The following is a 15,353-nucleotide window of genomic DNA, read 5'->3' on the forward strand; positions in this document are numbered from 1 at the left end:
AAAACCTCAGAAAACATATATATATATATATATATATATATATATATATATATATATATATATATATATATATATATATATATATATATATATATATATATATATATATATATATATATTTGCTGCCTTTTGGATTTCTGAAACTTTGCCACTAATATTATATATATACATACATTATACACACACACACACACACACATATATATATGTACATATATATATATATATATATATATATATATATATATATATGTACATATATATAGGTAAAGGTAAAGGTAAAGGTTCCCCCGCACGCACATGCGTGCTAGTCGGTCCGACTCTAGGGGGTGGTGCTCATCTCCGTTTCAAAGCCGAAGAGCCAGCGCTTGTCCGAGGACTTCTCTGTGGTCATGTGGCCGGCATGACTAGATGCCAAAGGCACACGGAACGCTGTTACCTTCCCACCAGAGTGGTCCCTATTTTTCTACTTGCATTTTTACGTGTTTTCAAACTGCTAGGTTGGCAGAAGCTGGGACGAGTAACAGGCGCTCACTCTGCTACGCGGCACTCGGGATTCGACCCACCAAACTGCTGACCTTCCAATCGACAAGTTCAGCGTCCTAACCCACTGAGCCACCGCGTCCCTTCGTACATATATATATGTACATATATATATGTGTGTATGTACACCTACCACTTAGTGGTTTGTTTAAAAGTATCAGAACAATGAGTTATTGCTGAAATCATTCAGCCTCCTTAGGACATGATAACAATACTCCAGTACAAGTTTCAACATAAAATACGTATGGCTTTTTTTTTAATGTTCCCCCAGTTTCCATTCTTTTCAAAGTATTTTGAAAGGGCTAATTTGAGAACAGGAAAGATTTTGTTCTGGTCCCAAAAGAATCCTTTTTTGGCATCTGAATCCAGCAGCTCAAACATTTCCTCTAATTAAGACTCTAAAAATACTTATTTGAGGCTTAAATAAATCCCTTCAGAGTTGTCGCCGAACGCTAAGTTCTTTGGACATGGGAAAAAGGGGGGGCAGTCACAATTTCCTTTAAATGCCTCATTATTCATTAGCCTACAAAATAGATTTATTTTGAAAACTTGTAATGTGATATTGAGTAGCTGTATTGGAATTAGGTTCTCCTCAGAATCTAGCAAGAATTTGCCTAGTGTAATTCAGTGAAAATCCAGTTTAAAAAAAGGAGAAGAATCATCCAACTTTTTAAACTACACAATACGGAAACTCAAAGGAAGCCATGTTGTGGCAGGTGGAGGCTGGTAGTGATAATTGATTTTAAGAGCACCACTTCATAACCCCACTCCTGAAATCCTGCTGCTGCCCTAAAGTATCTTAATTACCAGCTGAAAGGTCTATTCATCGGCCAGGTGTTACACAGAACCAATTTATTTCTTTTTTTTTAAAAAAAAAGGCACAGGATTTTACTCTCTAGAGCAAATGCTTATCCAAGTTCAGGGTTTTCTATTCAATATGTCATGAATTTGGCCTTTCTCTTTACTAATGTCAAAGCTGATCATCTGTCTCTATGTCTGTTATCCCATGCTGCTTCCATGCAAACTTCTTTAAGCTACAGTTCTGATGTGACTTTTCAATAGGTCAATGCCAGCTTATGTCAACAGTCTTCCTCTTTGGTATCCAATCCCAGATATGAAAAAAAAAGGAAAAGACAACTTCTGTAGACCCCCCCCCATTTTTAAATTAGTGGCAACGCAAGGAAATAGAATATTTTTATTTAATTTCTCACTGAAAATAAGCAATAGCACTTAGACTTATATATTGCTTCATAGTGTTTTACAGCACTGCCTAAGCCAGGGGTAGGCAACCTTGGCTCTTTTATGACTCGTGGACATAAAAGTCCACGAGTCATAAAAGAGCCAAGGTTGCCTATCCCTGGTCTAAGCCATTCACAGAGACAGCAGATTGCCTCCAACACTTTGGGTCCTCATTTTACTGACCTCAGAAGGATGGAAGGCTGAGTCAACCATGAGCCGGTGAGAATTGAACTCCTGGCAGTCATCAGAATTAGCCTGCAATACTGCATTCTAACCATTGTGCCACCATGGCTCTTAAAATTGGTGGATGTTTATCAATTAATGCAGGAGTTTGTTACATTATTCCACTAACCACTGTTATGGGAGGATTCTGGACAAAATATAGGCCACCAGTTGCCCATTTTTTACTATAATTTTCTTCCTTTCCATTCAGTTGTGTCTGATTCTTGAAGACTGCCAGGAGATGACTCTGAGGTTTCTTGGCCAGACTTTTCGGAAGTGGTTTGACATTGCTTCTTTCCTAGGGCTGAGAAAAAGTCACTAGCCCATGCTCATTAGATGGCTTTGTGCCTAAGGTAGGACTCATGGTCTCCCAGTTTATATTCTAATGCCCTAACCACTATACCACACTGGCTCTTGATGTAAAACAGTACTCTGTAAATCAAGAAACAGGTTAAACTTGCTTCTTCTTTTTTCCACTTAGGTGTTTTCCAGATATTGTCTCCTACTTTCAAAATCCATGCTAGTTGGGAGAATCACCAGAATTTAAAACTGCCACCTCTGGAGAAAACCAGGTCAAGGAAAACTGTCCTAATGAATCAGGAGATGTAGCTGGTCAAACCAAGAAAAACTGGAATTATATTCTGTTCCCCTGGATTGCGAGCTATCAAGAACTATGCAGCAAATTATTTCTTTCCTTCATTTAAGAAATACTCTCAAGCTTCAAAATAACTCTGTTATTGAAGAAAACATTTGTTTCCTTTATCTCGTATCTTCTTAATGACCTAAAGTGTAAATAAACTGTAATAGCTACCAAACCAATAGGTCTCTTATGAGAACAATGTTAAATCCTTTTATAAAAGTCTCACAGGAGCATTTTCTGTTAAGCTATGAAAAATGGGGAATAGGGACTTTAATGATGATTATCAGTATATATAGGAACATTCCCCATGTTATATTTAAAAGTCCAGTTTGCATAATATCTTACTCCGAATCATAGGTTAGGGAGAGTTAAAATGTGATATGGTCAGGAAAACCCACTTCAATGACCCCAGCAATTAACCTTGGTGAATGAAATTTAACCCGAATTGATCTATTTTTTTTTTAAGCTAAACAAAGCTGAGGTCGACCAGCTTCTCTGTCATCTGAAAGACCTATATAACATAAGCTATTCCTTCTGACATGTATGACTGGGCAATCACAGCTTCCCTAAGCCTCATTTTCCCCTCTGTGGCCACGTGGAGAGGGGCAAAAGGGAGCAAAACTAGGTGTGAATGAGTATCCCCAAATACATCTACAGTGATAGTAACACTAATTATGCTACTGCAAAGACAGAATTTTTTTTAAAAAAATAGTGTGGAAAGAATCCAGAGAAAGAAATATTTGGGGGAATATTAAAAAGGCAGAATATATTTCCCCAAAGGAATAATGGGGAAGATCTTTAAAAAGGCAGAAACCTCTCCTCCCACCCCCAGCCAGACAACTCAGCAGAAACCAGCTTTTAGAAATGCAGATGTAATAATCCATTCAGGAAGGTTGGAGCCAGGAAGCTAGAAATTAGGATGACAAAGACACCTAAAATCTACATACCCCCCACCCAAATTCTAAGGACAGGAGACATAATCGAATTAACCCACTAATACCAAAAGTGCACACTGAGACTCAGGTCAAAGTACATGACACAGGAAATACAAAACCTCAAACAGGAACAGGAAACAACCTCAAGAGCCCCAGAAGGTATAAAAGCCCACCACTCTGCTCCATGTGGTCACTTTTTCCAGAGCCATCCTTCTGTCTGGCTCTCCTCTTCAATAAACTACAAGCTTCTTTTTAAAGCAGTCTCCGTGTTGTTTATTCCCGGCTTGGACTGGACCCTGATGAAGATTTTTCTTTCAATGATAGAAACTGGAGAGGAAAGCTATCTAGTTAGGAAAATGTGAAACCTGGCTGATGGTCAGTTAAGCCAATCTACCTTGGTCATATGCTGCTCATATATACTGAAGGGGAATGAATTTAATGGGGACAGAAAATATTCAATTAGCTGTACAGTATGGATAATCCTTGACTTACAACCATTGGTGTAGCAACTGTTCAAAGTTGAAACAGCATTGGGAAAAAGTGACTCACAACTTGGCTTCACACTGATGACCATTGCAGCATCCCTATGGTCCCTTGATGAAAATTTGAGTGCTTGGCAATGGGCATGTAATTTACAATGGTTGCAGTTCCCTGGGGTCAGGTGATCACCCTTTGTTATCTTTCTAGACAGCTTTTGACAAGCCAACTCAATGGGGGAAGCCACTTTTCCTTAACGACTGCTTTGCAACTGCAGTGTAAAGTGGAAAAAAAGCTCATAAAATCAGGTATGACCTGGTTAGCAACTTAGCAACTTGCTTAGCAGTGGAAATTCTGGTCCCAATCATTGCTGCAAGTCAAGGACTACCCGTATTGTATAAAAGGACCTATGGAAGAAAGAAAATAAAGCCCTCGCAAAATTCACAAGCACTAGTAAGATGGCGGGCGTATCTGTATCTATAGCTAGAGCTGCTATATATCTAAAGCTGTATCTCTAACTTCTATATCTACATACATAATGCTGTCTTTTGAAAATGCAATGCATTTTTTTAAAAAATGAAAACAATATATACGCTCAAAGTCTGCAGTACAAACTTTTCAAAGTTATCTTGCTTTGTGTTACACAAAATACAACATAACCTGACTTTCCTGTAAAGTAAGGCTCAAGGTAGCAAAAGGGTTATCATTTAAATAGAAAATTATGCAATGGTTATTTGGCCAGGGATTGCAGATGTATGATATGGAAAGGAAAATATTATTTTATGATTTCCTGAACACAAATAAATTTTAACCAGCTCAGCTGTTGGTGAATATTTCACCTACCCTTGGTGAATGATCAGTCAGGAATAGTCTTCCAATGAGGGAGGGTAAATCTTTTATTTTCCTTTTCTTTTCTTTTCTTTCATTCTCCTGCCTTTATTATTTTCACAAATAACTCAAGGCGGTGAACATACCCAACACAGCTCCTATTTTTCCCACAATAACAACCCTGTGAGGTGGGTTAGCTGAAAGAGAGTAATTGGCTCATAGTCACCCAACTGGCTTTCATGGCTAATGCGGGACGTGAACTCATGGTTTTCTATTTTCTAGCTTAGTGCCTTAATCACTAGAACAAACTGGCTCTCATTCATTTATTCATTTAATTCATTTAGACAACAGATGTTGTGTAGCAGTGGTAGCATCCTTCCATTTTCCTGTCCCTTAGAGATTTCATTTCTTAGAGGACAGAGCTGTACAGTCAGTCTACCCAGTGTTACTGTTTAAATTTAGAAACTGAACATCTGCAACAAATTCACCCTGCCTTTCTCACCTGCAAGACCATTCCTTTAAACAAAGGAAACATCTGGACCTGCCAAATTAGTATCTTTCTGAATCCATACCTTGACTATGATAAATTTTGGCATGCCAGATCTGCACTGCAGAAATCCAGAGGCCCACTAAACTGCAGGAATGAGCTGGAATTTTCTGTATACCTTTCCTGCCATCTAAGGAACTACATGGATTTTCTGAAATCCAGATATGGTAGGCCTACTGAATAAGTACTATACTGTAAATAGTAACTGGAAGATAATAGATTGATCTGCTTGGATTTCCTTCTTTGAAACTATTCAATACCCATCTAAAGCCCACTGTGTGGTGAACCCACTTAGTCTCCTTCATCTTCCATCTTTTGATACAGGTAGTCCTCAACCCCCACAACCACAACTGAACACAACATTTCCACTGCTAAACAAGACAGTTGTAAAGTGAATTTTACTCTGTTTTATCATCTTTCTTCCCATAGTTTGTAAGTGAATCACTGCAGTTGTTAGTAACACAGCTGTTAAGTGGAGCTGCCTTTCCCATTGACTTTGCTTGTCTGAAGATTGCAAAAGGAGATCACATGACTTCAGAACACCCTGCAACCATCATAAATATGAGTCAGTTGCCAAGCATCTGGATTTTGATCATGTGACCATGGAGATGCTGCAATGGTCATAAGCATGAAAAACAGTCATAAATCACTTTTTCCAGTGCTGTTGTAACTTTGAACAGTCACTCACTAAACCAACTGTAGTAAGGAGTTGTAGAGATCAAGAAACAACCTGCGAGAGAGAGAGAGAGAGAGAGAGAGAGAGAGAGAGAGAGAGAGAGAGAGAGAGAGAGAGAGAGAGAGAGAAAGAAAGAAAGAAAGAAAGAAAGAAAGAAAGAAAGAAAGAAAGAAAGAAAGAAAGAAAGAAATTGTTGTAATACTTAAGATCCTGAAGCAGAATGATGGATCACAAGTTCAGATCCCCTTTCTGCTCTAGAAACCTTCTGAGTTTGGGTCAGTCACAAGTTAAGTTGCATAATCGGTACCTTTTGCCCCAGTTATCCAAAAGATGCTTTGGACCTGTTATGCTTCTTAACAGTCCTACTATACATGCTGATTCATTGTTAAACTCCCCCACACAAGTTTCCTCAGTATGTACTTAAATACTTTTTTTTCATTGAAACCTATCCTCAGTTATTGCTAGTTTACTCAGCCATTTCCCACCTATTGTTATTTTTTTCAACTGAGAAATATATATGCATGCTGTTCATGTCTTCATTGTTATTCCCTCAAAACGTTTTATGGTTTTAAAGAATGCTTACTTACTTACTTACTTACTTACTTACTTACTTACTTACTTACTTACTTACTTATGAAGGAAGGAAGGAAGGAAGGAAGGAAGGAAGGAAGGAAGGAAGGAAGGAAGGAAGGAAAGAAGGAAGGAAAAATGTCAAGATATTGACCGCAATTATGTAATTAAAGCTCCATTACTTTTATATCTGTGCCATGACACTTGTAAAAAAAGATTTGGCCTCAGCTGTATAGTCAGACACCCTCTTGACCCTCTTGACGTCCCTGCAGATGCCTCTGCTAAGTTTTAGTTCTTGTTTTTTCTTTTTCTTTTCAGTTTTAGAGGATACTTCATTCCTCTCTGCTGGAAGTTTTTAACCATTGCATTGAAATGAGAATTAGAGTCAATTTACTGTTTTTTGGGGTTCTTTCCCCCCATTTCTTTAAATATTTCCATGTCAAGGCCACTTGACTCCACCTAATATAGGAGGCAGCAGTCTTCCTTGTGTGCTATACTGTAGATGTAGAAATTTCTAGATTCTTAAAAAGAAAAAGAAAAAAAAGGAAAGGCAATCTGCCATCTAGAAGTCAAACTTTTGGGCCTGCATTTAGGCTGAGGTTTAATAAGTCTTATGAATTACATGAGTAGCAGCTGCGTATTTACCTCAGATATCTGCAAGAAAGGTGTCTAGCAGCCTGCCCTAGCTTGTAGTATTGGAAGACAGGCAGCCCAACCCCTCTTGCTTCTCCCATTTCATATTCATCAAGCCAAAGTTTTGCCTAAAAGCTGAATTCTAGCTCATGTGCATCTATTGTTCCTCTCTGCTTCCAGAAACATTGCCAGCAATACAATATTCTTTTGCTTCTCTTTTTCTGCTAGCATTCCCAGGACTCCACTTCCTGTGTGTGGAGTGAAGCTTCCAAGTCCATTATCTCTCTCCCTCTCTTGATAATAGTGAATCACTTTTGCAGTTCCTGGGGAAAGCTGCTGACATGATATGCTATTATCTCTTTTGTTCTTCCCTCCTCCCTCCATCCGTCTTAAGGGAGGAAAACATCTGTGCATCCATCATTGAATGAATGAGTAGTTCTGTTTCACTGGCCCTTCGGAACTTGCCTTCCGGCTTGACCATCCCAGTCAGAACAATCAGATACCCAGAACAGATGCATAATACTGACTGGCTGGTTTGCAGGATTGCGAAAGTCAAGTTTACTTATCGCATCTCTCTTCCCATAATCTATTAAAAGCCTTAGTTGGTCTACCTCAAGTAATATCAGTTAAACAAGAGACTAACTCCCCAAAGTGAAGGCACAATTCATTTTTACAGAGTTCGCATTCTGCAGTAATCCCTACATGCTTTTGTTAAACTTCCGGTGAAAACTCAGCTTTCTTCTTCCTTTCTGTACATTTTACAGTTGGTAAACAGTTGGATTGAAATTTTGATAGGTAAGAATTTGTCTGGACTTTTGCATTTAGCAACATAATGTTTGCTGAAAAGTATATGCAACTTTTCAAATAGGTATTTTTATTCCTGATAATCTTCAAATTGGATTTCTTACGTATTTTTATAAACATTAATTTAAGGCATTGCTAAATAGTGCAACTTTTTATTGTTAGTCATGCAGTTTTAACTTCTAGTTAATGCAATAGATTTACAGGGACTAGGAAACTGTTTTGCAGTTTGCATAAAACTACTTACTCTAAGAGGGATTACTATAATGGGTATACTTTAATGTACCCTTGCCAATCTTCTACTTTGAATCAATACATAATTGAGCTTCGCAAACCCAACATTAAACTGGATTTGCAGAGGACTGTGATGAGTGCAAATTACAGGCATGAATTTGAACTTCAGCTGAATGAGGGGAGAAAGAATTCAGTACTGGGGACAAAATTTAGAGTAATATTCTTTGATAGTATCAGCATTAAATAAGTTAAGACCAATTTTGTTCTATGGTAATAACTGAGTGAACACAAAGACAACTCAATTTTCAAAAGTTCAACAAAGTTCATTGAAGGTCACTTTTGTTTTCAAGAAATAGGATTTGTACTTTAGACGTATATAATCAGTACACACACCTGCTTAATTGTCTGTAACCTATAAGTCAGCAAGCAGAAGATTATCAAAAGAAAAACATAGCCCTCTGAAAATCTTGTTTCCAACTGTATATACTTACCCAAATCAATAGCTTTGCTTTTAATTATCCTGAGATGGAAACAGGCCTAATTGCAGTGTATATCCTAAAATAAACCATTATTGTTTGGGGGAGAAAAGAAAAAAAAATCCAGAACCACTTTCACTAAAACCTAGGAAAATCTTGATCTTATCAGCATGTTTAATATGACCAGATCTACTCTGAACTGTTGCCTCATCCCCTGTGATCTTCCCTGCCCAACAATTGTTAAAACATTGTTCATTTTGGAAAAAGTGCAGAGAAGAACAACTAAGATGATCAAAGATCTGGAGACAAAAACATATGAAGAACAGTAGCAGCAATTGGGTATGGCTAGTCTAGAGAAAAGAAGGACTAGGGGTGACATGATAGCAGTATTCTGGTATTTAAGGGGCTGCCACAAAGAAGAGGAGGTTAACTAATTTTCCAAAGCACCAGAGGGCAGGTCAAGAAGCAATGGTTGGAAACTGATCAAAGAGAGAAGCAACCTGGAATTAAGGACAAACTTCCTAAGAGTGGGGACAATTAACCAGTGGAATGGCTTGCCTTCAAAAATCATGGGTGTTCCCTCACTGGAAGTGAGGGTGCTCCATCATTGGAGGTTTTTAAGAAGAGACTGGGCAGGCACTATAACATTGTCTAAAATGGTATAGGTTCTCCTGCTTGAGCAGGGGGCTGGACTAGAAGACCTCCACGGTTCCTTCCAGCTCTATTCTGATTCCTAATGCAAACATTCATGTGGAATCCATAGCTACGTTCTGAGCAGAAGGCATTGATGCAGTCTTTCTGTGAAGGGAGAATCCTTGCCATTTAATGATCTTGCAGGATAATCAGAGTTTTATGCCAATCTCTTCTTGGGCTGCACCCATATTGCAATAGGCTAATATTTTAGCAAGAGCCATTTTTTTACGAAAAATGTGTACAACTTTTATGCAAGGTTTATTTTCTGAACCCCAAATGGGTTGAAACAAACCATTCATAAAGGAAGAAGGAACTAAAAACCAAAGTTGACAGATTTGTCTGTCCCTACTTGATAGTTGGATGTTAAATTACTGGTTCACCAGACAGCTGCCTTTAGGATGTGATTCACAAAACATGTATCCAAAAAAACCACACCATTAGTTCTGCATGCCCATGGGGTTTAGGAGTTATGTTTCTCCAACTTCACAAAACACTTTTAAAACAGAGAGAGACAGAGAGAGAGCAGGAGAGCATCTGCTGCCCTTAAATCCCGCTGCTGAAAAACTTGGAAACATCTAAAGTAGTTTGTTGGCTCTTAGCCACAGCAGAGTTCTATTTTATTTTTTATTTAAAAAAGAAAGACAGTAAATATGAAATTCGTGTGCTCTTATATGTGGATATTCCACATGTATGTGAAGCTGTGCTTATGGTCTAATAGAAATTAATGATAGTATTATTTTACAATCTTTTGTAAATTCTTGCCATCTTTATATTTTTGCTTTATATCTTTTATTTAGAGGACTTTTTTAAAAAAAAAGATGAAGTCTGCTGAACTGTTAAATACATTGGCAGTCCCAGGAACAATAATTTGCTTGGCATAACTCTCCTTTCTGAGGCTGCTAAGTACCATTTGTTCTGAAAAGTGTTCACATGTGTAAGAAATGATAGTCATCTGTTATTTAGATTATAATGGGAGTGATCTTACCTGTTAGCCCCTCAATGTTTATGAATGTCTCATTTTTAAGAATGCAAATTAATCTTGCAGGATCTAATTTGAGCCGGTCACATTCTGGACAGAGAGAAGTTCCTGGATCATGGGCACCAGCACAAGCCTCAAAACCTGGAAGAATAAATCTTTGGTCCCCGTGACCAAATCAGATTGGATTCTGCAACATTATCCTGGGACACACATAGTTGCCTTCGTTAGCAAATTAATCTCTTTATGAAACCACTGCTAATAAAAAAAGGAGAAAAATTTGTAATCAATAGCTGATGTTCTACAAAAGGCACCCAATTGTGTGAATGCAATAATTAAATGTTGCTCCCGTGGAATTTAGCTACCCTCTCCTCTTCCACTTTAGTTAGAATATTCTTAGCATTTCCCATGCTTCCTTTCAAGGGAGACACATTTCTGGCAAGCACACCTAAAGAGATTGAGATTTGGGGACATTGTTTTGCAATGATTCCATTCCTTTCCCGATGAGTGGTTTCCATCTATGAGATTCTGTAAGGATATATTGGCCAATTGGCCCCTGATATGTCAGATACCATAAGCTTCAGCTGCTGTGCATGTTGTGGTCCTACCGGCAGCAATAGGACATGGCTACTCATGGCTACTCATGCCGTAATCATTACTACTTGGACTATAGACATGTGCTTTACAGGGGCTTCCTTTATAGATCACTCATCAACCGCAATAGATCTAGTGCCTACTGTAATCATTGGCCTTCATTAGTGGGAACATATGAATCCAGGTTTGAGGGGCTTGCAAATTAAACTAGAATAGAATAGAATAGAATAGAATAGAATAGAATAGAATAGAATAGAATAGAATAGAATAGAATAGAATAGAATAGAATAGAATAGAATAGAATAGAATAGAATAGAATAGAATAGAATAGAATAGAATGGACCTGGAAGGGACCTTGGAGGTCTTCTAGTCCATTAGTTACCAATTGATTTGTGGGCAGAGTTGAAGGCTCTGTTGACCTACAAAGCATTTTATGGCTCAGCCCCAGGGTATATTTTCCAACCAGTGTCATCCCAACTGTTACGACATCTAGGGAGAAGTTACTTATAGTTGTGTATTTCTAAAGATGATTCTTGTGGGTAAAGCTAGAAGATGCTGCATTTCTATGGCAGCATCATTTCTTTGGAAAAACCACCCAATGGAGGTTGCCTCTTAGGTTTATTGTCACATTTATTTGTTTTTGAAGGTCTTGGCCTGGCTGTTAAGCATTTATTGTTATTTTTGTGACTATGATTGGTTTTAATCCCTTTATGCATGTTTTATTTTTTGTTCTTCTTACACTATGGAAATCACAGAGAATTATTTCATTGTGGTGCAATCTTTAAATAAATAAAAAACATACATTAAATAAAATAAGGAAGTCCCAAAGGTGCTTTGCAAAAAGCAACTGGTTTTGGTTTTCGTTTTTCTTTGAATATTTTGCTTCTCATTCAAGAAGCTTCTTCAGTTCTGACTGAATGGTGTGGAACGGAAGGATTTATAGGAAGAAGGAAGTTTCTTGCATTTTTTACATTTCACTTCTTAGGATTCTAGACATTTCGAAACAATTTGGCTGAAAGTATTATTCCTGAGACCATTAAAATTGACTCACTGCAGACACATACCCAATGGGAGTTTATGAATTTACTTTAGTAATATCTGCAGGAATAATTCTCCAGCACTAGCTAAATTACATTCCTGTATATTTCCATTTAAACCATCTGCCAATCTTAATACTTATTCCTGAGGGAGGAAACTTCCCAGAGCTGTTTTTCATTTAATTTACAAGGACATCCTGTTTAGGTACTTATCAAAAGAACAGAAGAAATTATGCCAAATACCACAGGCTCAGAAAACTTAATGGGCTAGGCTGAAGTAGCAACACACATTTTAAATGAGTTGCAACATCTCAGATTTCTTGTTTATTATATCCCGAACCCTCCCCTCCTCTTCCCTTCCCTCTTTCAATTTCATTGAGATGACAGTATTGCAAATATGTTTGTTTTTGTTCCAACAAACGCCAGACCTAACGATTGCCAAGCATGTACTTGCCTGTTCATATAACACTCTTGGCAGCTAAATCTAAACTGTATTGATCAGGGATAAAACACAGATCTTCAATTCCTTAATCTAAGCATTGAATTGAAGCCAACTCATTAGCTTTGAACACTCCTCAAAGGGGTTACTTACTGGGTTACTCTGGGTTACTCTGAGGTGCATTCCACTGTCTTTTCTTGGAGATACAGAAAGAAAATATTTGTTTCCTGGTTCTGTCTATGGTGGCATAATCCACTTCAGAACTCAGGATAATCAGGGTTCCAAAACTGACTTGAAAACATTTAACCTGGAAATCCTGACAATAAGAATGATTGCCCAATAGAGCAGCTTGCCTCCTGGATTTATGTGTGCCCCATCGCTGGAGATTTTCAAGAAAAGATTGGACACCCAGATATCTGGGATGGTATAAGAACTCCTGGCTTTGACAGCAGGTTGGACAAGAAGCCCTCCAAGGTCCCTTCCAATCTTATGATTCTATGATTGTTCAGTGGATGTTTAACATTGGCTCCACTGGTACTTTCTTCTTGGCATGTGGGAGAAGAAACAGCATGCATTGTTTGAAAATCATTAGAGAGATCCACATATACTTTCAGGCAACCCGCTGATCTTCCCACTCTGATATCGCTACTGACTGCATCCTACACATTATTTTCAAACCAAATCCACAGTGCTGAACTTCTTAAGCTTGAAATAAAAAACAGAATTGTTCTACCCCATTTCTATTTGGAAGAACATTGATCTTCTGCCATGCTCAACTCTAGGAACAAATAATCTGGTACTTTCATATCCCTTGGAATACAACTTTCATCACTCCTACCAATGCAGTAGTGAGAAATTATGAGAATACTTGTAGAAGACATGGCTGCGATTGCCAGAGAGCTTGTCTCCACCAATATCAATGGTCTTGTGCCTCCCTCTGGGTTGGAAAAGCCATAATAAGTTGTTACCTACATTTAAAAAATATAACAAAGTTGGAAGGGAACAATTAAACTTATTAATTGGAGGTCTTCAATTAACTTGTAATGTTTAATTAATTTTGGACACCATCAAGTCCAACCTCATGCTCAAGAAGGAGACCCTATACCATTCCAGAGGCTGTCCAGTCTCTTCTTAAAAGCCTCCAGTGATGTAGCCCCCCCCCACTTCTGAAGGCAAGCTGTTCCACTGGTTAATTGTTCTCAATGTTAGGAAATCTTACGTTAATTCCAGGTTGCTTCTCTCCTTGATTAGATTCCATCCATTGCTTCTTGTCTTGCCTTCAGGTGCTAAGTTGATCCCCTCTTCTTTATGATAGCTTCTCAAATATTGGAACATGCTAATATGTTACCCCTAGTCCTTCTTTTCACTAGAATAGACAAACCCAATTCCTGCAACCATTCTTCATATGTTTTAGTCCCCAGTCCCCTAAACATCTCTGTTGCTCTTTTCTATACTCTTTCCAGAGTCTCAACATCTTTTTTTATAACATGGTGACCCAAACTGGATGTAGTATTTAAGTGTGGTCTAACTAAGGCTTCATAAAACAGTACCAATATTTCATGGGATCTTGATTCTATCCATCTGTTAATGCAACCTAGGATTGTGTTGGCTTTTTTGACTGCAACCGCATACTGTTGGCTCAAAATCCTCTGACAGTTACTGCTAGTGAGCCGGGTTTCAAAGAATCTGTCTCCATTTGGTTTTTGTTCCCTAAGTGTAAAACTTTACTGTTCTCTACACTGAATTTCATTTTGTTAGATAAGGCCCAGTTTTCAAGTCTGTCAACATCCATCTGGATCTTGAACCTGTCTTCTGGGGTGTTGGCTGTTCCTGCCAGTTGAGTGCTGTCTAGTAATTTGATGAGTTGCCCTTCTATTTTCTGTTGTGCAATATGTAGGAACACAAAGCATTGACTTCTGCTGTGCTGGGTATCTTAGTCTGCTTTGCTCCCCCTATATACGTCTCTTCTCTGTTTTTCTCTGTTAGAACTATTAAACCCCTAAGAATGACAGTATAATTATGAATGCATTCCGAAGCATTCTGAAGCTTGTGCCTGTCAATAGAGCCTTTGTGCCACTTGGGAGAAGCCAGATGTTTGTCATGGATGGCAGCTGTTGTGCAATGTCCAGCTCACAGCTGATAGACTTCCAGTGTGACATGGAGCTTTGGAGGTAGTGGGGTGAGGTAGATGAAGCACCATCCAGAGCTTGGGAAATGTTCTAGGGCTGAATGCTTTAAACTCTGACTGTAATTAATTGGCTACACGGAAGATTATGAGAAAGAGCAAACTAGAGATAGGACAACTGGAACCACTTTTCAGAAGTCATTAGACATTAGTTATTTTTTCCCTCCCCACAGAGAGAAAACTGCACATTTTATGAATGATCTTTCTTTCTTGGATTGAGCATAGGGAGATCCATGCCAAAAAATACCCAGTTCCTGAAAATGTCACAACAAACATCCCTATTACACTCTTTCATTTATGGAAGTATATGAGTATGTTATGAAGTACTTTCATTATATATTCTTCCATATGGAAAAAAAACTTTAAGTTAGAGCCAAATCAAAAGCGTGTTCTCTTTTGGCGTGTAAGTAAATTACAACCTACAACTAAACAGCTGTTTCATAAATGCATTTTATCCATTTCTACCTTCCTTTTTGCTGTAAATGTTTCTCTTTTCTAGCAGTCCAAATAGGTGCCTTAGCATTTAGAATAAGCGAAAACATTTCTTGACCATTTGTTTTCAAAATAAATAGGAATAAATAATCCACTAACAGATTTTTCCATTGCTG

This window comes from Vipera berus (assembly GCF_964194415.1).
Source record: "Vipera berus genome assembly, chromosome: 4".
Lineage (NCBI taxonomy): Eukaryota > Metazoa > Chordata > Lepidosauria > Squamata > Viperidae > Vipera > Vipera berus.